The 27,494-nt window shown below is 34.1% G+C and overlaps 1 protein-coding gene across 4 annotated transcripts in view; it reads right to left on the bottom strand.

Moving 5' to 3' along the window:
• Positions 1–17,477, bottom strand: part of Lar (tyrosine-protein phosphatase Lar) — a 992,349-nt gene extending 974,872 nt beyond the window's left edge. For all 4 annotated transcript variants that reach the window (XM_073967222.1, XM_073967225.1, XM_073967224.1 and 1 more), the window contains exon 1: positions 15,792–17,477. The gene's annotated coding sequence lies outside the window, so the exon portion shown is untranslated. The remainder of the gene's footprint in view (positions 1–15,791) is intronic.
• Between the last annotated feature and the right edge of the window lie 10,017 nt (positions 17,478–27,494).

Here is a 27,494-nt window from a genome sequence, read left to right as displayed (position 1 = left end):
TTAGTGCCACAAATATTGGGTCAGCTGTTTGCTGTTATTTTCGGGTTGTTATGATGCCACTAAAAATTGTCCACAAAATATCGCCCGTTTAGCGCGTTAGCATTATTTTACTTTTTATGGGCAAATACTATTTGATAATTTTAAGGACATAAAGTGGAGCCAAGAAGGTAATTTGTTACCCTACACCATAAGGTGAATTATGACAAGATGACATATGGTGGCTGTTGAATATTTCTTGGGGGCGTTATGAGGAGCTTAAGGCTTTTTGAACAAAAAATCTATATTATTAAGAGGTCCAAGATGAAGATACTCTTTGTTTGCTCCTTGGAGCCTCCTTTTAAAAGACCCACTGCGTCTTCATTGCCCATTAATATTTGATATAACCCCCACAAATTAACGCTTCATTTAGAAAATATTACCCTGAAATGTTTTAAAACTTTATTAGCATTCACCGCATTGCCATCCAATACTTTGTCATCGCTATCGCAATTTTCCTCCTTTAACAATGTAAATTCTCCAACACTTAGTTTCTCGGGTTGAATGGAGTTTTTGTCCTGTAATTTCTCAAGAAAATTAACACCAACACGCATTTCACAAATTTATTTTAATTGAGCGTGTTTGGAAATTTTAAATGAAAGCATAGCAACCCAAGTGCACACACACACCCACACATCACATCCTTACATTGTAGCATTTTTATGCCAAAATTTCCCATAAAATTTGTCCACCATTCTGTTTTTAACGGAATTCAAAATTTGCGTGTCAAATGCATTTCGTCACTGACGACGGGAAGACAAAGCAGAGGAGGGAGAGATCTCTGTGATGGAATTTTGTTGCGAAATGTGGACAAGGGAATTTCACAGAACTGCAGCAGTGCGACCAGCGCGTTGTTGTGCAAAATGGCTCAAAGGAATTAATTGATAGTCATTGCCGGCGAGTATTCCCACTGCAGCACAATGCTATTCTCCAGAGTGAGAATAATGTCGATTGTCCAGAGAACTATTTAAACAGCTCCAAAAAGGTATTTGTGTTGATTTTTGTAGGGGACAATTAGAGAATTTAATATTAAAAATTGCCAAAGCAGAACAATTGATTGTTGTTAAATATCGCCTTGAGATGACGTAGAAGTTGGGGGTGGATGAAAGAGGTTTTTAATGAGGAGACGGGAAAATTACAAAACATCTTCAACATTTTACATTGCTCCGGAGGAGAATAGTTTTCTTTAAGATACTGATAGTCATTAACTTATGGCCTGAAGCTGTCATAATTTTTGAGATTTTGGCAAAAGACTTATCAAAGAACACGTCAGACAAGGATAATAAAATAACAAAAACTGAAAACGAAGGAATCCACATCCCTCTCTACTACTACTACACAGCAAGGATAACGACTTTTTTTAACAAAAAAGGCAAATTATGAACGTCAGCACTAGCAATAGCGGAATATTATATGGATTTTCCGAAAAAGCCGCGTTTATTTGTCTTTTCGTCATTGAAAAATATTATTTAAAACTCCACGTTTACTTTTCTTTTGGTCCCTGAAACATATTCTTTAAAGAGGCCGCATTTATTTGTCTTTTGGTGCTTGAAACATATTCTTTAAAAAATCCACGTTTATTTATCTTTTGGTAGTTGAAAAATATTCTTTAAAAAATCACGTTTATTTGTCTTTTGGTTCTTGAGAAATATTCTTTAAAAAGCCACGTTTTTTGTCTTTTGGTCCTTGAAAAATATTCTTAAAAAAGTTCCAAAAAATATTCTTTAAAAAATCCACGTTCCAAAAAATATTCTTTAAAAAAACCACGTTCCAAAAAATATTCTTTAAAAAATCCACGTTTGTGAAGGTCCTTGAAAAAATATTCTTAAAAAAATCCACGTTCCACAAAATATTCTTTAAAAAATCCACGTTTGTGAAGGTCCTTGAAAAAATATTCTTTAAAACATCCACGTTTGTGAAGGTCCCTGAAAAAATAGTCTTTAAAAATCCACGTTTGTGAAGGTCATTGAAAAAATATTCTTTAAAAAATCCACGTTTGTGAAGGTCCTTGAAAAAATATTCTTTAAAAAATCCACGTTTGTGAAGGTCCTTGAAAAAATATTCTTTAAAAAATCCACGTTTGTGAAGGTCCTTGAAAAAATATTCTTTAAAAAATCCACGTTTGTGAAGGTCATTGAAAGAATATTCTTTAAAAAATCCAGGTTAGAGAAGGTCCCCGAATAAATATTCTTTAAAAAATCCACGTTATTGAAGGTCCTTGAAAAAATATTTTTTTTTAAAAATCCACGTTTCTGAAGGTCCTTGAAAAAAAATCTTTAAAAAATCCACGTTTGTGGAGGTCCTTGAAAAAATATTCTTAAAAAATTCACGTTTTTGAACGACCCTGAAAAAACATCCTTTAAAAAATCCACGACCTTACAAGCGTGGATTTTTAAAGAATATTTGTTCTAGCCTGGACATTATAAAGAATAATTTTTCTAGCGTAGATTTTTTAAAGAACATTTTTTCTAGCTTGGATTTTTTAAAATAACTTTTTCTAGCGTGGATTTTTTAAAGAATATTTTTAGCTTGGAATTTTTTAAAAAATATTTTCAAGGACATAACGTGGGTTTTTTTAAAAAATAATTTTCAAGACACAGAGAACGTGGATTTATTTAATAAAATATTTTTCAAGACACAGAGAACGTGGATTTATTTAATAAAATATTTTTCAAGGACCAACAGAACGTGGATTTTTTAATAAAATATTTTTCAAGGACCAACAGAACGTGGATTTTTTAATAAAATGTTTTTCAAGGAGAAAGAGAACGTGGATTTATTTAATAAAATATTTTTCAAGGACCAACAGAACGTGGATTTTTTAATAAAATGTTTTTCAAGGAGAAAGAGAACGTGGATTTATTTAATAAAATATTTTTCAAGGACCAACGGAACGTGGATTTTTTAATAAAATGTTTTTCAAGGACAAAGAGAACGTGGATTTATTTAATAAAATATTTTTCAAGGACCGACAGAACGTGGATTTATTTAATAAAATATTTTTCAAGGGCCAACAGAACGTGGATTTATTTAATAAAATATTTTTCAAGGGCCAACAGAACGTGGATTTATTTAATAAAATATTTTTCAAGGACCAAACTTCAAAAACGTGGATTTAAAAAAAAATCAAGGACCGGCCTCAAAAAATCCACGTTTGATATTGTGATGAAAAAATATTCCTTAAAAAATCCACGTTTGATATTGTGATGAAAGATATTCCTTAAAAAATCCACGTTTGATACTGTGATGAAAGATATTCCTTAAAAAATCCACGTTTGACATCGTGATGTAAAAATATTCCTTAAAAAAACCCACGTTTGATACTGTAATGAAAAAATATTTCTTAAAAAATCCAGGTTTGGTAATTTTGATGAAAAAATATTCTTTAAAAAATCCACGTTTGCTGTTGTGATGAAAAAATGATTTTTAGCGTGGATTTTTTAAAGAATATTTTTTTCTAGCGTGGATTTTTTAAAGAAAATTTTTTTTCTAGCGTGGATTTTTTAAAGAATATTTTTTCATCACAATATCAAACGTGGATTTTTTAAGGAATATTTTTTCATCACAATATCAAACGTGGATTTTTTAAGGAATATTTTTTTTCTAGCGTGGATTTTTTAAAGAATATTTTTTTCTAGCTTGGATTTTTTAAAGAATATTTTTTTCTAGCGTGGATTTTCACCACTCTGCGAGGATTTTTTAATTTTTTTTGTAGCGACCATTTCACAATTAATCGTGGATTTTTAAAGAATATTTTTGCAACGAACTTTTCGCCACCAAGCGTGGATTTTTTAAAGGCTTTTTTTGTGCAACGAACATTTCACCACCAAACGAGGATTTTTTAAAGAATATTTTTTTTCTAGCGTGGATTTTTTAAAGAATATTTTTTTTCTAGCGTGGATTTTTTAAAGAATATTTTTTTTCTAGCGTGGATTTTTTAAAGAATATTTTTTTTCTAGCGTGGATTTTCACCTCTCTGCGAGGATTTTTTAATTTTTTTTTGTAACGATCATTTCACAATTAATCGTGGATTTTTAAAGAATATTTTTGCAACGAACTTTTCGCCACCAAGCGTGGATTTTTTAAAGGCTTTTTTTGTGCAACGAACATTTCACCACCAAACGTGGATTTTTTAAAGAATATTTTTTTTTCTAGCGTGGATTTTTTAAAGAATATTTTTTTCTAGCGTGGATTTTTTTTAAGGAATATTTTTTTTCTAGCGTGGATTTTTTAAAGAATATTTTTTTTCTAGCGTGGATTTTTTAAAGAATATTTTTTTTCTAGCGTGGATTTTTTAAAGAATATTTTTTTTCTAGCGTGGATTTTTTAAAGAATATTTTTTCTAGCGTGGATTTTCACCACTCTGCGAGGATTTTTTAATTATTATTTTTTTTTTTGTAACGACCTTTTCACAATTAATCGTGGATTTTTAAAGGATATTTTTGCCACGACCATTTCACCACCCAGCGTGGATTTTTAAAGAATATTTTTCAAAGACAATTTGAACACCAATAAATAAAAATAAGTAGATATTTTTTAAGGAGCGTTCCAATTGGGATCTTTTTAACTAATGATTAACTGGGATGTAAATGCACTAATTTTGAAAACCGTTGACTCTTCTGTTTATACGTCCAATATGTTTAAACTATCATTCATTTCAATTAAAAATTCAATCCATAAAGTCACATTTAAATTTAGTTCGTCTTTACATTGTCCACCAGCTACCAACCTTTCACAGGCAACAATCTGTGCATAAAAATTAAGATTACAACAAATGTGTGAACCAAGTGATTTAAATATTACAAAATTTTTAGGCAATCCGTTTTGATAATGGTTTATGACAATGATGTAAATTGATGAAATGAATGCAACTATAGGCGCCATATACCCACTGTAGTTTCCAAAAAGAAAAAAACCCAAAGCTAACTATTCCGTCATTCTGTATTGGTGTCGATCCAATTATTTCTAATCGCAGTGAGGAGAGGGCCAACAACAGCAACATAAAATAGTCATAAAAGCTGTTCCACATTTATAGCCCAGTTTATGGCTAATGAAATGTGGAGTCAAAAATTACCCTCTCCTCCACCCACCACCTTCCCCTCTCATGTTCAAATGTGGAAATGTATTTTGGTAACATTGTTTCAATTAAGGCGCTGATGATGATTTTGATGATGATGACAAAAGCGAAAACATAAACAAACTTCATACATACGTGGTTTTATTTATTTTTCTCTGCGTTTTGTTTTGTTTTATTTTATATCACCATAAATCGGTATTCAAATGAAGTGCACAAACAAATTATCATCACCACATCATAAAAATTCAAATTCAAAAAATGATGCCAACAGAAATTTATAACAAAATTCATTCATAAAAATGCTCATAATCGGGCATTGAATCCGGTTTGAGTTTTAGAATTTTGTATTCAATACCTCCAGGTTTGGATATGTTGATGAAATGAATAATAAGCGGGGTTTTTTCTAAAAATATAGAAACAGATATTTGACATTCTTCTTTCTTTTGAAGGCCGAATTTGTGTTTTTGTAGATTATTTGTTTGTTTTTATTGATATATTGATAGAAAAAGAAATTCAGAATGTAATACATATCAGCAAAAATGTCTAAAATCGTCTTTTCCATTTCAAAAAAATCAAAAAAAAATTTTAATACTACATCTATGATTTTTGGTACATAGATTAAGAAAAAAATCGTCATTCCAAATCTGTTTTCGTTACCAACTTTGATTGTTGCGCGCAAAATATATGACCGTTTTAATTATGCTAATTAGAAAAAAATTCTAAAAAAATCGCGACTTAATATAGTAAGCTGTTATATCCAATTGTCGTTAACTGAATTCCCACCCTTTGAGAATATGCAAAAAAAATTCAAAAAATTTCAATGGATTCGCGAAAAATTAAATTTGTTAAATAATTTCACGTATTTACAAACATATTTTTGAAACAATAGCGCTTATACTTACAAAAAAATATATAAAAAATTATAGCAGCATCCAGACATTATGAGGAATAAAATGAAACCTAAGTCGTGAAGTTTGGAGCTATAGTATTCGTGTTATTTGCAAAAATACAATGAAAATGTGACGAAAAAAATTAAAATGATGTTATTCTAATTTTATTTTTTTATGGTTTTATAGGAAATGTTGAAGAAAAAATGATTGAGTTCTTGGTCATTTTCGTCCAAATTTCACGCAATAATGAAGATATTCCGTTGCAACAACTTTTTCACTTATAGTTTTCCTATTGGCGAATATTTTTAGGACATTATATTAAATCACAAGAAATTCCAATTGTGGCATAACATTAAAATAATGTTATATTGAATATTACAACATTTGAAACGCATAGAAACCGCGTAGTAGTGGAAATCACAAGATGCGCATCCGATTTTCCAAAACAGTGAATCAATCCCTCTTATTTGATATACACTTTGTGAAATTCCATTTGACGACCACCATGTAGCATTAGTTGCATGTTAGGGTGCAAAAAACAGTAAAATGCCCATAATTTCCACGAAGTACATTTGCATTTTATGCGCATCCGATTTCAATGATCACCATTAAAAAATACATCATCCTATGTCATTTCAATGTGATCCATCAAGAACCGTGGATGTAGCATCGCACTCAGTTTTTAGAAAAAATCTATTATATCTCCGGATTCGCGAACGTTTTTCAATATCTGTTTTCGTACATTTAAATATGCGTTTCGCTCTATTTATCTAAGTAGGAATAACACATCTAAAACGCGTCTAAATACACGATATTTTCAAAAATATTTTTTGCATATTTTCGAAATTTGAGGGGTATCATATCCGCCGATCTAGTGGATGGATTTAGACGCGCAAAGGCTTGTTAGATTCAGAACGTAAAAAAACGCGGGTTTCCACTGAAATCGAAAGGCATTTGTAAGTTTTGAATCGAAAAAACTGGTTTTTAAAAAAAAAATACGCACAAAACTTTCGACTTTAAGCTGAGATTGTTGTGAACCTTTGAAGGCTACACGCCCCAGTTATACATCAAAAAATGCGTAATCGCGAGAACTACAATCTCATAATCAATTTTTAAACGAGTACAGTTGCGCGTTCCGATTAGAGCAAAAATTCAAAAAACCCAATTTTTCAGTCTTCAAAATGTCAGCATCCGTTTGAGATTAATGCGGTGGTTATATTAAAAAATCATACATTAGAAACTTCATCTCTGAAGTGTAGTCTTTAACTTCTTCTTTGAACATTATACTCTACATTGTATTGTAAAGCCACTAATTGAAAATTGACTTAAAAAACTCGTTTCCTTCAACGATTTTTTTCTATTTTTTTTACATTAATATGACCACAGCTTCCGCTCAAATTATAATTTTAAGAAATCCATCGGTGAATCGTGCTAAAACAGTTTATTTTACCTATATGCGTTCAAAAGTTATGGTATATTACAACAATTCGCGAGATACAATACCCCATACCTCAGTTTCAACAGAAGTAAATTTTCTACAAAAAGGCCGATATGAAGTTTAAGAGAAAATCACCGATTAACCAGGAGTTAAGTTAAAGATAACACCAAAAGTTTGTAAGGTTCAAAATTAATTTTCGCCGCTATACGCGGCCAAAAGATCCAGATTCATTCGTTGAACACAACGGTAATTTTTGTTGTTAAAAAGTTGAGAATACCGTGGGTAGCCTGATTTTGCTTTGGTCGGAACAATTACCACCCGACTTTATTACCTCTGATTTCAGGACTCGGCTTTAAGATGGACTAGAAGTAAGCCCTTGGAAACAAAAAGTGAAAAAATCCTACGAAATTTTTATACCCTCAGCCTTTAGGCTAAAGAGGGTATTTACACTTTGATACGACCAAAAATGTGCCTCATCGAAATAATGGTTTTAGACCCCAAGTATGTTTGTACGATATCCGTTTCAGACAATTTTGAGTAGATCTAGCAATGTCCGTCCGTCTGTCTGTCTGTCCGTCTGTCTGTCTGGCTGGCTGGTGCGCACGATAACTCTCGAACGGATCAATCGATTCGGTTCAAATTTTGGGTATCGAAATATTTTGTCCAGATTCGATTTAAGTTCGAAGATGGGCCATATAGGTCCACTCCTTCAGGTACCTCCCCCACAAATGTTCAAAAATTATCGCAAAACTTGTGCGCACGATAACTCTTGTAGGGAATAACCGATTTGGTCCATACTTTGCACATCGTGTAATTTCTACCAAACTTAGATGAGGTTCCAATATGGACTCAATCGGTCCACTACTTCGGGTACCTCCCCCACAAAATTTCGGAAAAGTTCAGTTTAGGACCTGGTCTCGAATCGCTTTGTTTTTTGTTTACGCAAGTTGTATTCACTGTTCTCTATACGACGCTGTAAGTTTCATTAGGGGCAAGTCCATACTTCCTGAGAAAATAGCCTGAAAGTTACAAAAAACCCTATGACGCCGTGTGTAGTGGTTGGAGCGCAAGATAACTCTCGAACGGATCTGCCGATTCGGTCCAAAATTTGGCTTTCGTAATATTTTGTCCAAACTTAGTTCAAGTTCAAAGATGGATTATATCGGTCCACTCCTTCCGGTACCTCCCCCACAAAATTTCGAAAATGTTCAGAAAATTTGTGAGTACGATAACTTTTGAAGGAAGTAACCGTTTTGTTCCATACTTTCCACATTATGAAATTTCTACCAGACTTAGATGAGGTTACAATATGGAGTCAATCGGTAAACTCCTTCGAGTACCTCCCACACAAAATTTCGGAAAAGTTCAGTTTAGGACCTGCTCTCGAATCGCCTTGGTTTTTGTTGTAACATCTTGTATTCACTGTCCCCTATACGAAGGTACAAGTTTCCTCAGGGGCAAGTCCATACTTCCTGAAAAAATAGCCCGAAGGGTGTAAAAACCCCCTATGGCACCCCATGGTCTATGTCGGTCCATTCTTTAAGTACCTTTTCCGCAAAATTTTTGAACTTTAATCCTAATCAACATTTTTGTGGGTTCATACGACCAAAATTTTGAAACCCCCTAAATACATAAGTTTTTTTTGAAAAAAGTGTTTCAATTTGCACAGGCTGAGGGTATATCTCTGTCGGCAAAGCCGACTGATACTTTTTTACTTGTTTAATTTCACTTGAGGGAGGGAACTGATATTAGAAGTTGTCAAGGGTTTACTTTCCCGTTTGCATTGATCTTGATGGTGACCTACGAGTACAATCAGCCAACGATAATCAATTCCACACTGAAGATGATGAAGAGCTGATTGGCAGATTAACTAGCATCCCAAGATTTCAATCGGCCATTAATATTTTTCAGCCTTTAAAACCGCCAGGATCGAATAGTCGTACATATCTGGTCTATGGAAAAAGTTAAAGGTGACCTAAGTCGGGGAAAACGAGTTACACATTACCTTACCAATTAGTCGTTCGTCCTTTCTATTCCTTTCTATTGAAAGCAATGGAAAGTTTGCTGGGCCTTGAAATTAGATCACGATTAAATTCCACAAATAGAGGGAGCCTTCAGTAACATAAAGTTTAAACCCATCAATAATGCACAAGAATTTTCTCCATTTTAGTGATGTTGAAAAACAGAATCATTAATTCAAACATTGGAGAGAGAGAGAGATGGTCACGTTAGGAAAGTCGTTAGCAGAGGTTCACTAGACGGGGGAGTTCTCTTACTCCTGCCCTGGCTTAATGTGATAATGAGCTCTACGACCACCTGAAAACTAGAAGCATAGGTTTGATGCCGGGTTGGCAGCCACTGGCCGAAACACTATGGTTTCGGATGAATCCGGTACGTAAGAACCCGCTGAAAGGAGACATAGTTGGAGCGGTAACTATTTACTTCGATAGTCAAGCGGCCCTCAAATCACTCAATTCCCACTCCATCAAGTCTGCGGCGGTTTTTTCGACTGTAGGAATGGTTTGGAGGCCCTACAATCAATCGTCACTTTGTATTGGGTCACAGGGCATTGCCACATCGATGATGAACTTGCACGTTGCGGATCGTAGTAAATAGAAATCGCGATCGATAACTCCATCAGGCCACCCTTGTGCCACTATATGAGGCGAATAGAACAATGCTATCTGAACAAGGTCCGTCAAAATTGGCAAAATGTACCCGGCTGTAAGGTATCTAGGGCAATCTGGCCAGTCCCTTCAAAACCAAGAACACTACTCTCAATGAAGAAATGCGATCTTAGACTAATAGTTGGAATAATCACGAGAAATAGAGACAATCGAGCACCTATTATGTCGCTGTCCCATGCTTATGTCCAGAAGATTGCGTACCTTGGGTGAACGCACGATCAAATCTCTAACGGCCTTCTGCAAAATCGAGACGACAAGTCTGCTCTTCCCCGCCAAAGGCCTGGCATGGCTCCAACGGCAAAGGTATATGGTAAACAGCCACTCTACGTAAACCTATATACCTTAATTATTCTAATCTAATTTTCTAACCTTGATATACTCTGTCTATCCACTACGACTATTTTTTCCATAAAATTCTCTCTCTTTCAGCACACTATCAGGATGAACAAAATGGACCATAAGATCTACGAGTGGAGCGGCTGTCTATTATGTCCTTTAAACGGACCTAACCTTGGCTGGACAATTAAACAAATGTAGACTATCGGGCGTTGCCAATCCATATGCAGGGCAAGGGTAGGGTATCGTGTCATCAGCTACTACTACTACACGTGCGTTTGTGTTCAACAAAGGATGTTGCTGTATGCCGATGTCGTTGTAATACAGATAAGTGGTACATTTTTACCAACCTTATCGAACCTGATGAAGCAAGGCGCTTTGGTATAATTGTCAGGCTGGATGCATGACAGCAGTCTTAAAGTGAACTCAGCGAAGATGGAAATCGTACTATGAATCGCAAACTTCCCGATTTCCAGCCACATTATGGATGGAGTTTCATTAGAGCTTTCACTCGAAGCTAAGTACTGCGGTACAATAGTGGACGGCCTCATGACCTGGAAAAGAAACATGGAGGAGCGGAAAAATAAAGGCATAATAATATAATTGTTCCACAAACATCCCAGATGGGACAAGGGAGACTTCTCCCATATCAATGAATGCACCCCGATTCATATTAGCTCAATGATATGGGACCTACTGTTTATCGCAGAGTCCGAACGGCGTGTCTTAAGACACCACTCTGTAGAGAAGTTTTGCATGGCTGAAATACTCAGGAAATGTCGCCAACATTACTGAGGGGTATTTTGCCACCGTTGAAAATTTTTGATGTTGCCCGGCCGGAGATTCGAGCCCACGACCTTCAGCGTGCAAGGCGGGTGTGTATACCAATGCACCATGGTGGCACCCAAAGGCATTATTTTACTTTATTCCTGCAAGAGCTCCATGGAAAAAAATTGAGAACTCAGACCACAAGTCATTCACTTGTTGTATGTACACCTGGTTCTAAGAGAGACTTACTTAAGGGAGACTTGTCTGGTCGTAGGAATTTGGGAATATGGAACTACTGTGTAAACTATCAAGTGGGCCAAAGGCTGCGTCTATTCTGATCACTGGAGAAATAAAAAACACACCTCAGGTGGCTCTGAATGTGGTCCTGGATCTCTAAGCTTTGCACATCATGGTGCAGTTTCAAGCTGCAAGGTCGGTTGTATACTTCGAGTGTTCGGCCCGCAAACGCAGTCTTACAGTCTCAGTTGCCCCTCATTGTAAAAAGGAACACAAGAACTACGATGGGTAAAAATTTCAGAACAATTCTTTGGCAGCCCTTATAACTGTACATGTGCTAAAATTTTGAACTTTTGTAGGTGAGAAACTCCGGTAGGGTTCATTTTGGTATTTTGGAGCTTTGGACGCTACCTCAAGATAAATGAAAAGAATATATTGTTGTAATCAAAACTCCAGAAAATGGAAAACGAATTTTATGATTTACAAATATTCACCCTTATTGTCCATTGTAATCGGAAATACAAGGACCTTCTTCGGTAAAAATTTTCGAACAGCATTAAATTGCCGTTAATGAAAAATTTTTGAACGTTTAGGTACCCGAAAGAGTGGACTGAAATTGATTTAAGTTTGGGAGAAATATTAAAATGTACAAAGTTTGAACCAAACCGTTTACTCCATTTGAAAAATCTCCTGGAAAAGACCTCTTATGAAGGAGTAGCAAATTATAAGCAATAGCAAATGGATTATTATCCTGAAGGATGTTTATAAAGGCCTAATCTCCTCAGGAAGTTAAGCGGAAAAGAGAAGAAGATTCTTGAGGGAAGGGTCGCCAACTCCATTCGAACTGTTATAACAACAACAAAAATAAATTACACTTCCTATCAATTTAAGGTAGTGAGATTTTCTTCCAATGCAAACTCATGCTGTTGTGCCACAGCTAAGGTCCAGTTACAGTCTCATTCATAACTCCTGCAACGAAAACATTTATTTACCGGGAAAACGGGGGGATTTTTTAAGGCGGGAGGGTCATCAAAGCCCTCACGTTAGCCTTAGCAAGGCCCTGGTAATTGCTTGCTGTAGTTTGATAGGTTTATAACATCTAGTTCACTGTTTGTACCACGTCTATATTGTCCATTAACTAAGACAGGAGGACATTATAGGTATATTCTTTGGAAGGATGTGCTTTTTGCAACCCCTCTCAGAAAAAGTCGGAATATTTTGTCCAAAGTTAGTTAAAGTTCGAAAATGGCCATATCGGTCCACTCCTTAGGGTACTCCCTCAAAATGTTTGCATGAAAGAAAAATTTTCGATGACAGAAAAGCCACTCCACAGCGGATATGTCTGATGAACTGCTACCAACGGCGAAACCGGTCACATAATGGTGGTTCTGTGGATTCGAATTTTCGGCTTTCCTTTATCACTTGCAAAAAAATCGTTGGTCATTAAGCTCGACTCCAACGAGAAATTTATTAAAATTAATATTAATATTATCTTTGCCCTAATACGCAAAATTTTCAAATAAATTCAACATTTTGGATTAATTGCAGTTTAAGGTTTGTAAGGTACTCCTTGTGGTCCTGTTTAAAGCAATATTATATTTTTCATAAGCAATGGAATGACTTGGAAAGAAGCAGAGAACATGTTAGTCAATCTGACTCTAACGGAATATGAGCTAAGCATCATGGTGACCTCGGCCAAGTCCAGTAAGGTGGATGAGGTTAATGTTGAAGACTTGTTTATGGACTCAGTTACATTTTAGACCCTTCAAAGACCAAAAACTCGAAAAGTTTTGGCTTTCCCCATAAACCTTTTATATTGGTGTAATGAGAGGGTAAGCCATACCTTTGACCGAAATTGCATTAGCTGGTAAACTCAATTTAGGCCAAAGTGTATCTAAAGTCAAATTAATCCACAATAAATTTATTAAGTCAAGACCTAATTTGAGGAGGTATAGATGGACTCCCCGGAGAAACTAAATATCGTTGAGGTAGGGATAAGAACGATAAAAATAAAAATGTTAACCCGATACGAGAGATGGCCCAAAACTACACTTGGTCCTTGAATTTTTCTAGCAAGCAAAATTGTAAGGGAGTTCAATAATCCAATGAGGTGTAGGCCAACATCTCGACACAAAAATAAACAAGTAAAAAAGTGTTAAGTTCGGCCAGGCCGAACTTTTTATACCCCCCACCATAACAAATTCTGAACTAAAACGGAATAATTATTTTCTATCCTGTCCACAATTTGAGTCGGAAATATTGTGTGACCACTGATACCTACATAAGGTAAAAATGCATATAGATAAATGAAGTAAAAATCCTTAAAATGCCGAAAATCGGGAGGTAACGTTATATGGGGACTATCACAAAACGTGGACCTATGTTGACAATATTTGGAGAAGATGTTTTGTGACTACTGTCAAATTACAGCCACATACTTAGGTTAAACATTTTTGCTAAAATTCTCAAAATATCGAAAATCGGGAGGTACCGTTATATGGGGGCTATACCAAAACATGAACCTATACTGACAATTTTTGGTGGAGAAGTTTCACGACCACTGGGAACCTCAAATGTCAAATTTCAGCTTGTTCGGTTAAAAATTGTAGCTAAAATTCTCAAAATACCGAAAATCAGGAGGTACCGTTATATGGGGGCTATACCAAAACATGGAGTATGTTCATGATTTTTGGTGGAGAAGTTTCACGACCACTGAGACCCTTAAATATCAAATTACAGCTAGTTCGGTTGTAAAATTCTGTAGGTAAAATTCTCAAAATACCGAAAATCGGGAGATACCGTTATATGGGGGCTGTACCAAAGCATGGACCTATGTCCATATCTTTTGGAATATAAGTTTGTTGATAATAAATATCAAATAATAAATATCAAATTATAGCTAAGTCGGTTTGAAAATGTGACTAAAAACGTCAAAATACCTGAAATCGGGTGGTACCGTTATATGGGGGCTATACCAAAACGTGGACCGATATAACCCATCATCGAACTTGACCTGCCTGCAAGCAAAAGACGCATCTTCCCAAAATTTCAACATCCTATCTCCATTTTTGTGGATGGTAGAGTGATTACCACAGACGGACTGACATTCATAGATAGACTCAGAATTTTACGCTGATCAAGAATATAGATACTTTATAGGGTCGCAAATTATTATTTCAATGCCTTACAAACGGAAAAACAAACTTAATATGCCCTCCATACTATGGTGGAGGGTATAGAAATATAATTAAAAATTACCCATATCTGAAAAGGTATGGACTTTCTTATAAATCTTGTGTATTGGAGTGATAGGTTAGGTTAGGTTTGGGGATGTGTAGCCAACGTAGTGACTACGCCACTCGGAGATCTTTCGGTCCATTGTGATCATCCATAATCATTAGAGTGATGAGGGGACATGTCTTATATGTGACATAAGTTGTATCATGATGCGATATTGGAGGGTAAACTCAACGTAAACCAACGTGTACCTAAGGTCTACTTAAGCCATCAGACTGCGTAACAAAAATTACAAATTTCGGATGGATTTTAGAGTCAAAACTATTCTCTAATTCTAAACTCTACATAGATTGAGACATTTTGTTTTAGAAGCCGTTTTACAATTTTTTAAATAAGTGTTTTTATTTGAGTAGACTAAGGACAATTGCTTTAGTATCCCAACTTTGTTATTTATTACAATCTGTGAAGAAAGTGAGTTAAACGACGTTCAGGGCCTCCTCTCGGATTTATTCTTACATCTATACATGAATTAAAAAAATAAAAAATTAAATTAAAAAAATTAAAACCAATATCCCGGGAGATACATATGTACTTGCCTCCGGAAATCTAAGTCTGTGAAGAATGGACTTAAACGTCGTTTAGGACCACCTCTCGGATCTATTTTTACATCTATACATGAATTAAAAAAAATAAATAAAAAATTAAATAAATAAATAAATAAATAATAAATAAATAAATTAAAAAAGGTAAGACCAATATCTCGGGAGATATGTACTTGCCTCCGGAAATCTAAGACTATATATATATCGTTGTGATTAGGATAACAAGGACTGTTTCTGCCAAAAAATTTCAGAGCGATCCGGCGGGTGTCACTAAACCCCGTTTGTTTCAAGAATTTGTACCTATCTCTTCTAAGAAAATAAAATACATAGGTGTTAAAACATTCAAACACAACACAAATTTGTTTTATAGATTAACCGGCTGACAGGGTGTGGTGTAGGCCTACAATAGTTAACATCTTAAAATACCTCAAAGTTATAAAAAAATATTTAAAATTGCTTATTTATCAAAAATCAAAGATTTACCTTTTCTTAATGTTAATCCACAATAAAATGTAATCCAAAAATATGAAGCCACCAAACACTTTTCAGGAAGTGTGTGAGGAGCCTTTGAGATCCAAATAAATTAATCCATGAATGAATTTAGATGGCAAATATGATTCAGAAATGTGATCTGCTGCTGATAGATGGGATGGTGATTGGATGTTGGTTGATGTGAATATTGCTTTTGTTTGTGGCAGCTGTTTGTTTTCTTTTATTGTTGTTATACCAAGAATTTTGTTGATGTGACAGACGACAACAAAATATACACAACAGATATTGAATTATTTATTAATTAAATATTATTTTCAGGACACAATCCACAATTGCAAACACTTTATGATTTGAGCAATTAATTTTTATTATTATTTTTTTAATATTTTTTCTTGTTTACACTTTGTTTTCAATAATCTTGCTATTGATGTTAAAAAACTGGTTGAACAACACTTGATTTGCGGGGTGGGCTCTTTACTTGACAAAGAAGATGTGGGGAAGAGGGTTGGTTGGCTATTTAAGCCACTACTACTAAACGCCCACTCATAATACTCTAATAAACAGCAGGACGCGACACTTCACTTCATGCACAATCATAAATATGTTAATTTTCCACTGATTTTGTTATATTCCGTTAATATTTGTGGTAATTTTCATTAAACTTTTAATAAATTTATAATTTCTTTGAAGATTTCTTTGCTTTATTTACTTTTTTTGACAATCAGAAAAAAATTTGCACAACAAAACGTCAAACAGGAGGCGCCTGTCTTTTACTGCAGTTGACTCTCGTTGCGCCGCTCACTGAGAGTATTGTTGTCACTGAGAGAGTATGGTTGGGGATGGTTGGGGGCACACATTCACCTTAATAAAAACCGGCTTTATTTTGTCGACAGCACGTTGAGCTCCCCAAGATAAAACAAGAAATATGGCAACTCTTTATGTGTAAACAATAATTACAAGAGATTTGTTTGGAGATTTTTTTGATTATTCTTCTTTATTAATATGATGCAAAGGAAAAGCACATTTTGTTATTAACTCGAAAAATTACGGACGAAAGACACACATAAACACACGAACGCGACACGATTTACGCGACGCGACAATTGTATAATTGTCAAACACCGTAAATGAAGTTTGAAGTTGACAACTCTCATGCAAAAAGGCAAACAAACGCACCGACACTGTTTAACGACGGCAGAGACGTTGACGTTAACGTCTGTGGGGCCAGCTCATTCAAGACGTCGGCTTATTTATTTTGGGGGGGATACAGGCAGAGTTACAGCAGACAGACAAGTAAATGAAATACATTTAACGAAAATCACAACAAATTGGATTTCTATGCTGCTTCTTCTTCGTATTTTTTCATCTGACAAAATTACACCAACAACACTAACTGGCTTTTTATCTTCTTCAGCTATCCACCTTTTTTTCTTTCCATGGGGCTATTATCAGCCGCTTCAGAAAATCACTTTTTCACTTTGTTTTCATTCTGCATTCATTCTATTTTTCTATTTCATTCATGGATTGCTTTAATATTTTTCACAAAATATTACACACGGTAAATTTCTTCTTGTATTTCAACCACGACTGTCAAACTGAATTATGTTTTGTCTGGTCTAACCTTCTTCTTCTGCTTCACATTTGATAACTCTCTCTCGTAAGTTCATGGTGGTTGTTATTTATGACTCTCTCAACAACATCAATGCTCAGCTCAGACTTCAAAACAAACAACAATGATTTTGACAACATCAATCCTATGAGTGTGATAGAGATGGATATATGATTGGTTTCTTGATAAACAGCGGCAATGACTTTCAAACTGTATTAAGTGTTAGCTTTAAAGCGGTTTTTTGTTAAAATCACGTTTTTCAGCTCTAAAATAAGCAAGAATTCGAATGACGGGAAATTCTTACAAGACAATTTATCAATTTTCTATTAAGAAAAGGAAACTGAAAAGCATCTTGAAGGACATTATGAAAATAAGAAAGGATTTGGTTTGCAGAAATGTATGACGTTTAGACCATAAACCACAGTTTGTTTTATACTGTAAAAATATTGATAAATCCATAACAACTACCCAGCAAACGGATTTTTAAAGACGGTTTTTAAGCCAAGACTCACACCTTTAAGCGTCGAGTTTTAAAGACAATTTTAAAACACAGACTCAGATTTTAAAACATGGATTTTTAAAGACAATTTTTAAACCTTTCATCGCGGATTTTTAAAGACTATTTTGAAGCCCGTTTCTAGGCTTTAAAATGCGGATTTTTAAAGACAAATTTGAAGCCCAGTCCAAACGTTAAACGTGGTTTTTGAAGACAATTTTGACACCTTTAAACCTGGATTTTTAAAGACAAATTTGAAACACAGCTTCAAACTGTATTGAGTGATGGATTTAATGCGTTTTTGTGTTCAAGACGACGTTTTTCAGCGCTAAAATAAGCAAGAATTCGAATGATGGGAAATTCTTAAAAGACAATCTATTAATTTTCTATTAAGAAAAGGAAACTGAAAGGCATCTTGAGGGACATTATGAAAATAAGAAAAGATTTGGTTTGCAGAAATGTATGACGTTTAGACCATAAACCATAGTTTGTTTTGTACTGTATTATTTTAGATCAATGTTAATCACCACTGGGCTCGCGAGCCGTGCCTGTGTGAACACACACAATCTCAATTGTGGTGAGTTTGAACGTTACTCTCACCACCGATCATCTTCTTTGTTTTAGCAATGAATTAACGCACACGATGTTTATCTGGAGAGGGATAGATAATCTCGTGTGTGTGCCCAACACAAACGCAGCGGTTGAATTTGTTGTTGCTGGTGAACACTGTTTTAGATAAATCGAGAACAACTACATAAAGCTGAAAACACATCCAACGCTTGGGTAAAGTTTTGTGTCGTTTTTGCCGTTTTTACACTGTTGGGCATGATGCCGAAAAATTCAAATTCATTTGAAATATATGCCGGCAAACAGATCAACGCTGGACTTTGGTATCGGCGTCGCCCTGTTGTTGCTGTTTTTTTCTTAACGCCCAACACAAAACTTTACTCAAACGTTGGATGTGTTTTCAGCTTAACAAACGGATTTTTAAAGACAATTTTAAAGCCTAGACCCAGACCTTTAAGCGTCGAGTTTTATAGACAATTTTAAAACACAGACTCAGACATTAAATTTTGGATTTTTAAAGACATATTTTAAACCTTTTATCGCGAATTTTAAAGACAAATTTGAAGACCAGCGTCAGACGTTATACGTGGATTTTTAAAGGCAAATTTTAAGCCCAGCCTCAGACGTTAAACGTGGATTTTGAAGACATTTTTTACACCTTTAAACTTGGATTTTTAATGACAACATTGAAACACAACTTCAAACTGTATTGAGTGTTGGAGTGTGTTTTTTGTACATTTTATATTATAATTGGGATATTTTCCGAAAATATGGCAACACCGTCAAGTTTTTTCTTGGGAATGTTGGCATAGTATAGGACTCTCAAAAAGTAAATAGTATGGATCTGCAATACGAACACATCAGAAGATACCTTAACATATAAAAAGAAAAAAAATCAAACCTATTCAGATGACCGCTAGTGTATAATAGGGTTATTTAGGCCTTTTCTGCATTTTTGCAAATATCAAAAATACCACAACATAATCGTGTAGAGCATCGAAAATATTAAGAAATGTGTTGTCATTTTCCCTATACCGTTAAAAATGTTTCCGCACCGATTGCATTCATGTTTTCCATTTCAGTCAATTCTCTTCTTACGACAGGAAATCGATCTTCATTGAAATTTTATTGTTATTTTAAATAAAGGATAGTTACACAAACAATTTTGTTGCAAAAATTTAAATCACAATGTTTATAAAGAAAGAATGTCAAAAGGCCTTTAGAAAACGCTTTTGGAGCGGGAACTTTTATGACCGATTAGACCTTAAAAACGCATTTTCGTTATGATCGTATTGCCGGGTACTAGTTTTTTTTTTTTTTTTTTTTTGTTATAGCCCTAATATACACTTTCAAGCAAAATCGTTAAAAATCTGCCTGATCGAAATAATGGTTTTATACCCAAATTATGTTTGAACGAAATCTGTTTCAGACAATTTGGAGATGATTTAGCAATATCCGTCCTTCTTTCTGGGGCATACGAGTTCGAATATGAACTACATATAAATCGTTCCACTCTTCGGTTGGTATATTTTTCGGAAAATGGCCCGAAAGTTGTAAAAGCCCCCACGGCCACCGTGTGTAGGGGGTTGGCCGCACGAAATCTTTTCTTTTTGGATACTGCGTTAGTCCATACTTTGCATATCGTAATATTTCAGCGAATCTGGCATAACATTTGATGATTGTGCTTATCCCTCCACTCCTTCCCATACCTCCCCCCAAACAGTTCAAAAATATTCCTGCGATATATCTTGAACGGATCAACCAATGTGGTCCATACTATAGATCTCGTTATATTTGTCACAAACTTAGTTTAAGTTCGAAAACAGGGTCATATTAGTCTACTCCTTAGTGTATCTCTCTCTCTCTCACAAAAGTTCAACACTTTTGTTTAGTTATACAGGGGCTCAATTCTGTTTCTATGAAAATATGAAATGAAAACTTTTATAAAGGAGAAAACTGTCAAATGAAAAAAAATTATAAAGGAAATATTTTTCATTTTAAATTTTCATAGAACAAGAATCCAGCCCATGATACAATGATATATGCCATTTAGATATGACACCATTAGCCGGATTTAGCCCATTATCAGGTTTTATTTGCTAAATCCAGCCAAAATCTACCAGATTTTCCATACAAAAATAAATCCTCGTATTGAGTGGATTTGTTTTAAATCTGGCATAAATCCTCGTATACAACTCTGTTTTTTGCAACATGTTGCTAGAAAAAACAAAAAGCTGCAAGCTGGCACAAGAAACAAGGTAGATGCATCGGTGAATTGCTACACTAAAAATAATTTAAAATGTAAAAATTTTGTAAACAAGCCGGACAAATTAAATTTGTGTTGATGTACAAAGTTGATTTTAATCAACCAAGACTAATATTATGTATGTTCGTTTACTCAAAATTTGTACAATTTGTTACTGGATGTTGTTCATTTACTCTACAGTACAATGCAAAAGACATTAGCCGATTACAAGAAGTTACTGGACTTGTACAAATTTGTACAAATTGTTGAGTAAACGAACACACCTATTTATGATGTCTAAACGATAAAATAATTAGTTTATTTATTTTAGATGGGCAAACTGCGATAAAATAATTCTTTATTTGCCCTTTTGTTAGCATTAGTAGCATAATGTGCTAACATTTGAAGTATTAAACAATAAATTTGTAATTTGACGTATGTTTTTTGAGACGAATTCAATTTACAAAAAATTCTTTTGATGTTTCAAATTCGAACAGATAGGCTGATGCATCTACCTTGGTAATTGTGCTATGAACAAAAATCAGCTGACTGTCATTTAAATCCTCCAAAATATATATCTAAATGCAATGAGATTTGTATTGGATTTATTAAATCCAGTCGAGGATTTATGGCTAGTCTAAATGAGCTAATACATATCATTGTATCATGAATCCAGCCCCTGTAACCAACTAAAATGACTGGTGGATGCGATATTTTCTTCACGTACATCTTCCGCAACATGTTGAGCTTTAATTGTGATTTGATGACTCTGTTTGTATTGCATTTTTTGTACACATGATTTTGGGTCGTAGCTGATCTCCTATTTAGTTAATTCCAAAACCAGTTTTTATGATAAAGAAGTAATTCACAATAATACATCGAAAGGCAATTGCTAAGTGAAGCCAACAATCACGACGAAGCAATGATACCAACCATTTCATTAGATAACCCAATAAGTCAGATTGAATTGTTTAATAGCCCGGTTACACTTAACCGGATTAACCCAGTGGGTTTGGGTTTCAGATGTCAATTCCATAGCGCAAACGTCAAATAAATCCTTATGAAGTGGGTTAACCCGGCAAAAACTCTAATGTAACCGTATTAAAAATCCCCATAGAATAGGACTTTGAGGTTTTATGGTTAGAATTGGTTATATCTTTAATTGTACGTTTACATTTACAAAATCGAATGGATTGCAACTGTCAATTCCTTTGCGTATATGTCAAATGAAAACTCAACTGAAATCCATTGGATTTCATTTGACATTTAATACCTCGTTTGCACTTAACCGTATTTAATAAACCCACTGGGTTTCAAATGTTAATTCCATAGCGCAAACTTTAAATAAATCCTCATGAAAAAGGTTAACCAGTCAAAAAGCTCTAATGCAAACTCAGTTTAAGCAATGCAATTAACAGTTGAAATCGCGTGGATTTCGTAAATGTAAACGTACTATAGTAGTACGTTTGCATATAATCGGCTTTAATAAATCAACGGGGTTTAAAATGTCAATTCCATTGTGTATACTGTTTGGTTTACATTCGGCGCCGTTTCGTGATTTCGCGCGGAATCAAACAAAATTTATCATGATTTTGCATACAAAAATGAAATCATCTCATTTCGTGATTTCAGCGAAATCACAGTACACATGATATACAACCCTGTTTTTGCCCAAAGTAGTACCAAAAGTTGCAACACTTTTCACGTATCAGAATAAACAAGGTAGATAGTCAATTGCTGCAACAAAAAATTTTAGTATCAACATTTGTAAACAATGTTAAAAAAATATTAAATTACTATGTCACAATGCTTTTTAATGGTAATGTTAGAAAATAGAGCGAATTGTCAAAAAATTGCTTCCCCATACAAATTTCTTAAAAAATACGGGAACGGAAAAGTGGCGGAAATATCAAAAACTCCAGCAGAAATGTCAAAATTAACGTATCAGCTATCGTATTTGGATGCCAATGAACATGCTGCAAGTTTCTACTAGGCCAATATTGTGTGGCAGAAAACAGGAGAAGAGAGTGTTAAGGCCTGCGTACATAAGCAGCCTTGCCTGGTTGCCTTGCTTTTCTGCTTCATTTCTGACATAATAAAAACAAAAGAATAAAGAAGCAAATTTCGAACTGGGATGCACTTTTCCTTTTTATTATTTTATCAGAAGCAAGCAAGGTAAGCAGGCGAGGCAGCTTAGGTACGCAGGCCTTTATTCGGAGCTATTTTTGTTTAAGGAGAAGTGTAAGTCTTGCTAGATTTCGGAGTACGCGAACGCATTTTTAGCACTAAACGGAAAAACTGCTGCAAGTTGTAATATTTTGCAAGTTTTGAACACAACTTTTGTCTATCAAAATTTTTTATTATGATGTCTCAACGATAACATAATTTTTTATTTTTTCATTTGTTAGTACTATACAAAATTAATACGATATATAGATAATTTTACGATAATATTCGAAATAAAGTTGTAAAGTTCGTATATTTTTGATGACTAATTCAATTTACAACAACTTTTTTTGAAAATTCATGTTCGATCAGCTGCGCATATGCATATATGTACCTTGATTATTGTGATATTTTTGAAATCATAAACAAATAAAGGCCTAGAAACATAAGAAGCATGGCATTCTTGCTTAAAGCTAAGTTTACATAATCTCATCTGGATTTCATTTGACGTTTAACCTATGGATTTGACAGTTGAAATCGAGTGGATTTCGTAAATGTAAACCAAGCGTAAGTCATATCTGGTAAATGACTAAAGACCAAGTTCGATCTAATGCCATGTTCAGACTGGCGGTAATTCGCTCTCTATTCGTTGTTCGACCCCTAATTACGACCTAATTACTTCATTTCCCATACAAAAGTTTGAGAACGAACAACGATTTGTGTACATGGTTCAATTTAAATTACCCTCAGAACGACGATAAAATATGTCCCATCTCTAACAAATGAGAGAATTTATCGAAATAAATTAATTATGACAGGAAAAATAAAAAATTAAAAATGTATTAAAAATCAAAAAAATTTTAGAAAAACTGCAAAATATGAATGAAAAGTAAATGGTTTAACGACTAGGATGTATTCAAATCATAGCAAATTATGTCTTCTCCTTCATTGTAGTTACATTTCTTGTCCATCGTTTCAAAATCGCGTACAAATTTCGAAACAAAAATCAAATGCCTGCCGGAAAGTCTGTATACCAAAAAGATATTTTGGCAGATCTCTCTTGTTAATTTTTAAAATAGAAAAATTTGAAAATATACCGAAAACCATGGTTTAATAATAAAGGTTAGCCAAAGCTTTGTGTCAGTTTAAATTTTTTCATGCGAGTATGCCTAAAACTTCAAAACCATGGTATAAGTAAAGAGGTAGATTTAAATGAAAAAAATCTATAGAACCCTTGTTTTTCTTGAATTCCTAAAACTTCAAAATAAAAGCAACAAGTGGGTTTGTTTACAATGCATTTTTTGAGCATTTTATAAAAAACGCGAAAAATGAATGAAGAGTTAAGATTTCTCCGCATAATCGAATTGTGAATATGATAAACTGCTTGTTTCAATGCAAATCTTACCAATTTCTTCCATACAAATGGTCTAAAAACAAATTTAAAAATCATTGAATTCGATTGTTTTTAAAATTGTTTGGCATATTATTCAAACACCACACACACATACACAGTTTGTTTATATTGTTTTGAAGTTTTAGGCATACTCGAATGAAAAAATTTAAATTGACATAAAGCTTTGGCTAACCTTTCTTATTAAACCATGTTCAAAACAATATAAACAAACTGTGTATGTGTGTGTGTGGTGTTTGAATAATATGCCAAACAATTTTAAAAACAATCGAATTCAATGATTTTTAAAATTGTTTTTAGACCATTTGTATGAAAGAGATTGGTGAGATTTGCATTGAAACAATCAGTTGATCATATTCACAATTCGATTATGTGGAGAAAACATAATTCTTCATTCATTTTTCGCGTTTTTTATAAAATGCTCAAAAAATGTATTGTAAACAAACTCACTTGTTGCTTTTATTTTGAAGTTTTAGGAATTCAAGAAAAACAAGGGTTCTATAGATTTTTTTCATTTAAATCTACCTCATTGCTTATACAATGCCGAAAACACAAAAATTTTGAGAAAAAAATGGAAAACATGAATGAAAATAATATAATTTAATATTGAATAGATATCTGTAAGAAGGACAAATATCTTTTCAGTTCATATCAATAAATTTTTCGCGTATTTCGGCTGAAACTTTCTTTAAAATCAGTAAACAAAAACTATGAAAATATGAATCATGTTGCTATGAATTGTGTACCATGTCGTATGAACGGGTTAATTCGTATACGTAATTATGAGAACGAACGACGTGATTCAAATGCTGGTATGAACATGGCATAATTCAAACGTGATTCTGAAATCTTTTTATTAGGTCGAACTTGGTCTTTAGTCTTTTATCAGATATGACTTCAGCAAGAATGCTAGGCTTCTTATAGGGCGTTTATACTATTGAAGGTTAACCCTGTGTGATTTAAAGATCCAGTGGGTTAATCTTAACCGTTTATATATGCCTTTGTGAGGATATAAATGACAGCTGATTTTTGTTTGTGTATACATACATACAAAACAGCAAATCAACATACTTGACTTTAACTTTAATTATTTATTACATTTTTTAAAACTGGAAAATAAATAGGGATATGTCGGAAAAGTCGTCGCAACAGCTGTATCCAAGATCGTAAAGATACTGAGTCGTAAAGATATTGACTGACGTTGACTGTCCAACTGGAGGAAGATCATCACTGTTTCCAACCTTGGAGGAAGCTGAACAAATGGCTAGTCGGTAAAGCAGCTATTTATCAAAGTGACAAATTGGAAGAGGACAGTGAAAAAGGAAATGTAGGTATGATTCATTTTGTTAGGGTAACTGTTGATCTAAATAATTCTTTCCTTTTAGTTTCAAGTCCCCACTGACGACGAAAGCAGCAGCGAAGAAGATGATAAAGATAATGATGGTGAATATGGTGCCTCCGAAGAAACGGGCATAATCGATGGAGAGAAAGGCATCATGAGTGATACACTATTGCCCGACAATTTAATATTTTCCGTGTCCAAAGATGAAAATCGTGATTCTGCACTGTTGCAGCTGCTACTAAGTAAACGTAAGTGAAAATATTTCCAACATATTAATGAGTGAGGCTAATCAATTCTTCTATAATGTTCTAGATCTGCTTATTTTATATAATTTTCGGTTGTGGATACAACAGTAGTAACTTGTTGGAACAGTGGCGTTAGAATGGATCCCCCAAGTGTGTTATTGTGTTTCATTATTTCAAAACAGCTGACGCTAATTATCTATCTTTTCTCTCCTAGTCAAAGGCTATCCAAAAGGATCTCCTATTGCGGTTAGTTTCAAGGTAAGTCTCCATGACTTGGCAATAGAATAAATATATGATGCGTTAGATATTGGTCTGTTCCAGAATTGCAAGAATCTGCCAATTTTTACTATTTCTTCCGATAACATAAATGAAAAAAATGTAGTAAAAAATAGTAGATTCTTGCAGGTTCTGGAACAGAGCAAATATTATAACGCAATTAATACAGATAAAAAATACATAATACACGGTGCTCTTGAAACAAAGTTAAATGGATGGTGCTTACACTCATTGCTGCAATTTCCCTCCTTAAACTTATATATCTCAAAATGGTACAACCTAGAAAAAAGTTATGAAAACCAATCTTGTAGAGAATTTTCACAGCTACAACATATTCGTTAGTCTCATTTCGAAAGGATTTGTAGTTTTATTGCTAAATCCTGAAGACCTAAGAAAAAAATCTGAAAGTTTGATCTGAACCTCTTTATCTCAAAAATTGTAAAACCTGGGAAAATATCAATCAACCAATCTTGTACAGAATTTTTACTGCTATAACATTTTCTTTAGTCCCATTTCGATAGGACTTGCGGTTTCCAAGCAAAATCGTGAAAACCTAAAAAACCTTTAAAAATGTCAACTTGAATCGCGATTTTTTTAAAAAGCGCTCCGGCGATTTTTTTTTTGTTTTTTGATTTTTCTCATCTAGTTTCAGAATCCGCAAAAACCTCCCAGGTTTAAGCACCTTCCATTTAAATTTTGTTCAAGAGCACCGTGAATACCTATCGCAACAATAATAATTAATTTCAAATTAAAAACAAGTAAAAAAGCGTTAAGTTCGGCCGGGCCGAACTTTTCATACCCTCCACCATAAAATATTCTGAACTAAAATGGAATAATTAGTTTTCATTCCTGTCCCCAACTTTTAGTGGGTACGTTAAAATGTCAGATAATGTTTATGTACATTTATGCTTCATTCGGGAGGCCCTTTTTTATGGTGCCTATATCTAACTATGTATGTTGACAATTTTTGGTGGGCTAAAAATTGGGAGGTGCTGTTATATAGGGGTTATAATAAAACATGGGCCTATGTTGACAGTTTTTGATGGGAGCCTTTAATGTCAAATAACTCCTAATTCGGTTAAAAAATTTAGCTAGAATCTTCAAAATATCGAAAATCGGTACATAACTTGGGAACTTCAAATGTCATTAACAGCTAGTTCGGAGGTATCTGGGCTATACGAAAATATGAATTTAAATGAACCGTTATATGGGGGCTATGCCAAAACTTGGACCTATGTCCACAAGTTTTGTCATATAAGTTTATTGACATTTAAGAACTTTAAATGTCAAATTATAGCTAAATCGCTCTGAAAATGTAGCTAAAACTGTCAAAATAC

The sequence above is a fragment of the Musca autumnalis genome, unplaced genomic scaffold (assembly GCF_047663935.1).
Source record: "Musca autumnalis isolate F117 unplaced genomic scaffold, ASM4766393v1 scaffold_2, whole genome shotgun sequence".
NCBI lineage: Eukaryota > Metazoa > Arthropoda > Insecta > Diptera > Muscidae > Musca > Musca autumnalis.
The sequence above is the reverse complement of the archived record's forward strand: the minus strand, read 5'-3'. Positions and strand labels throughout refer to the sequence as shown.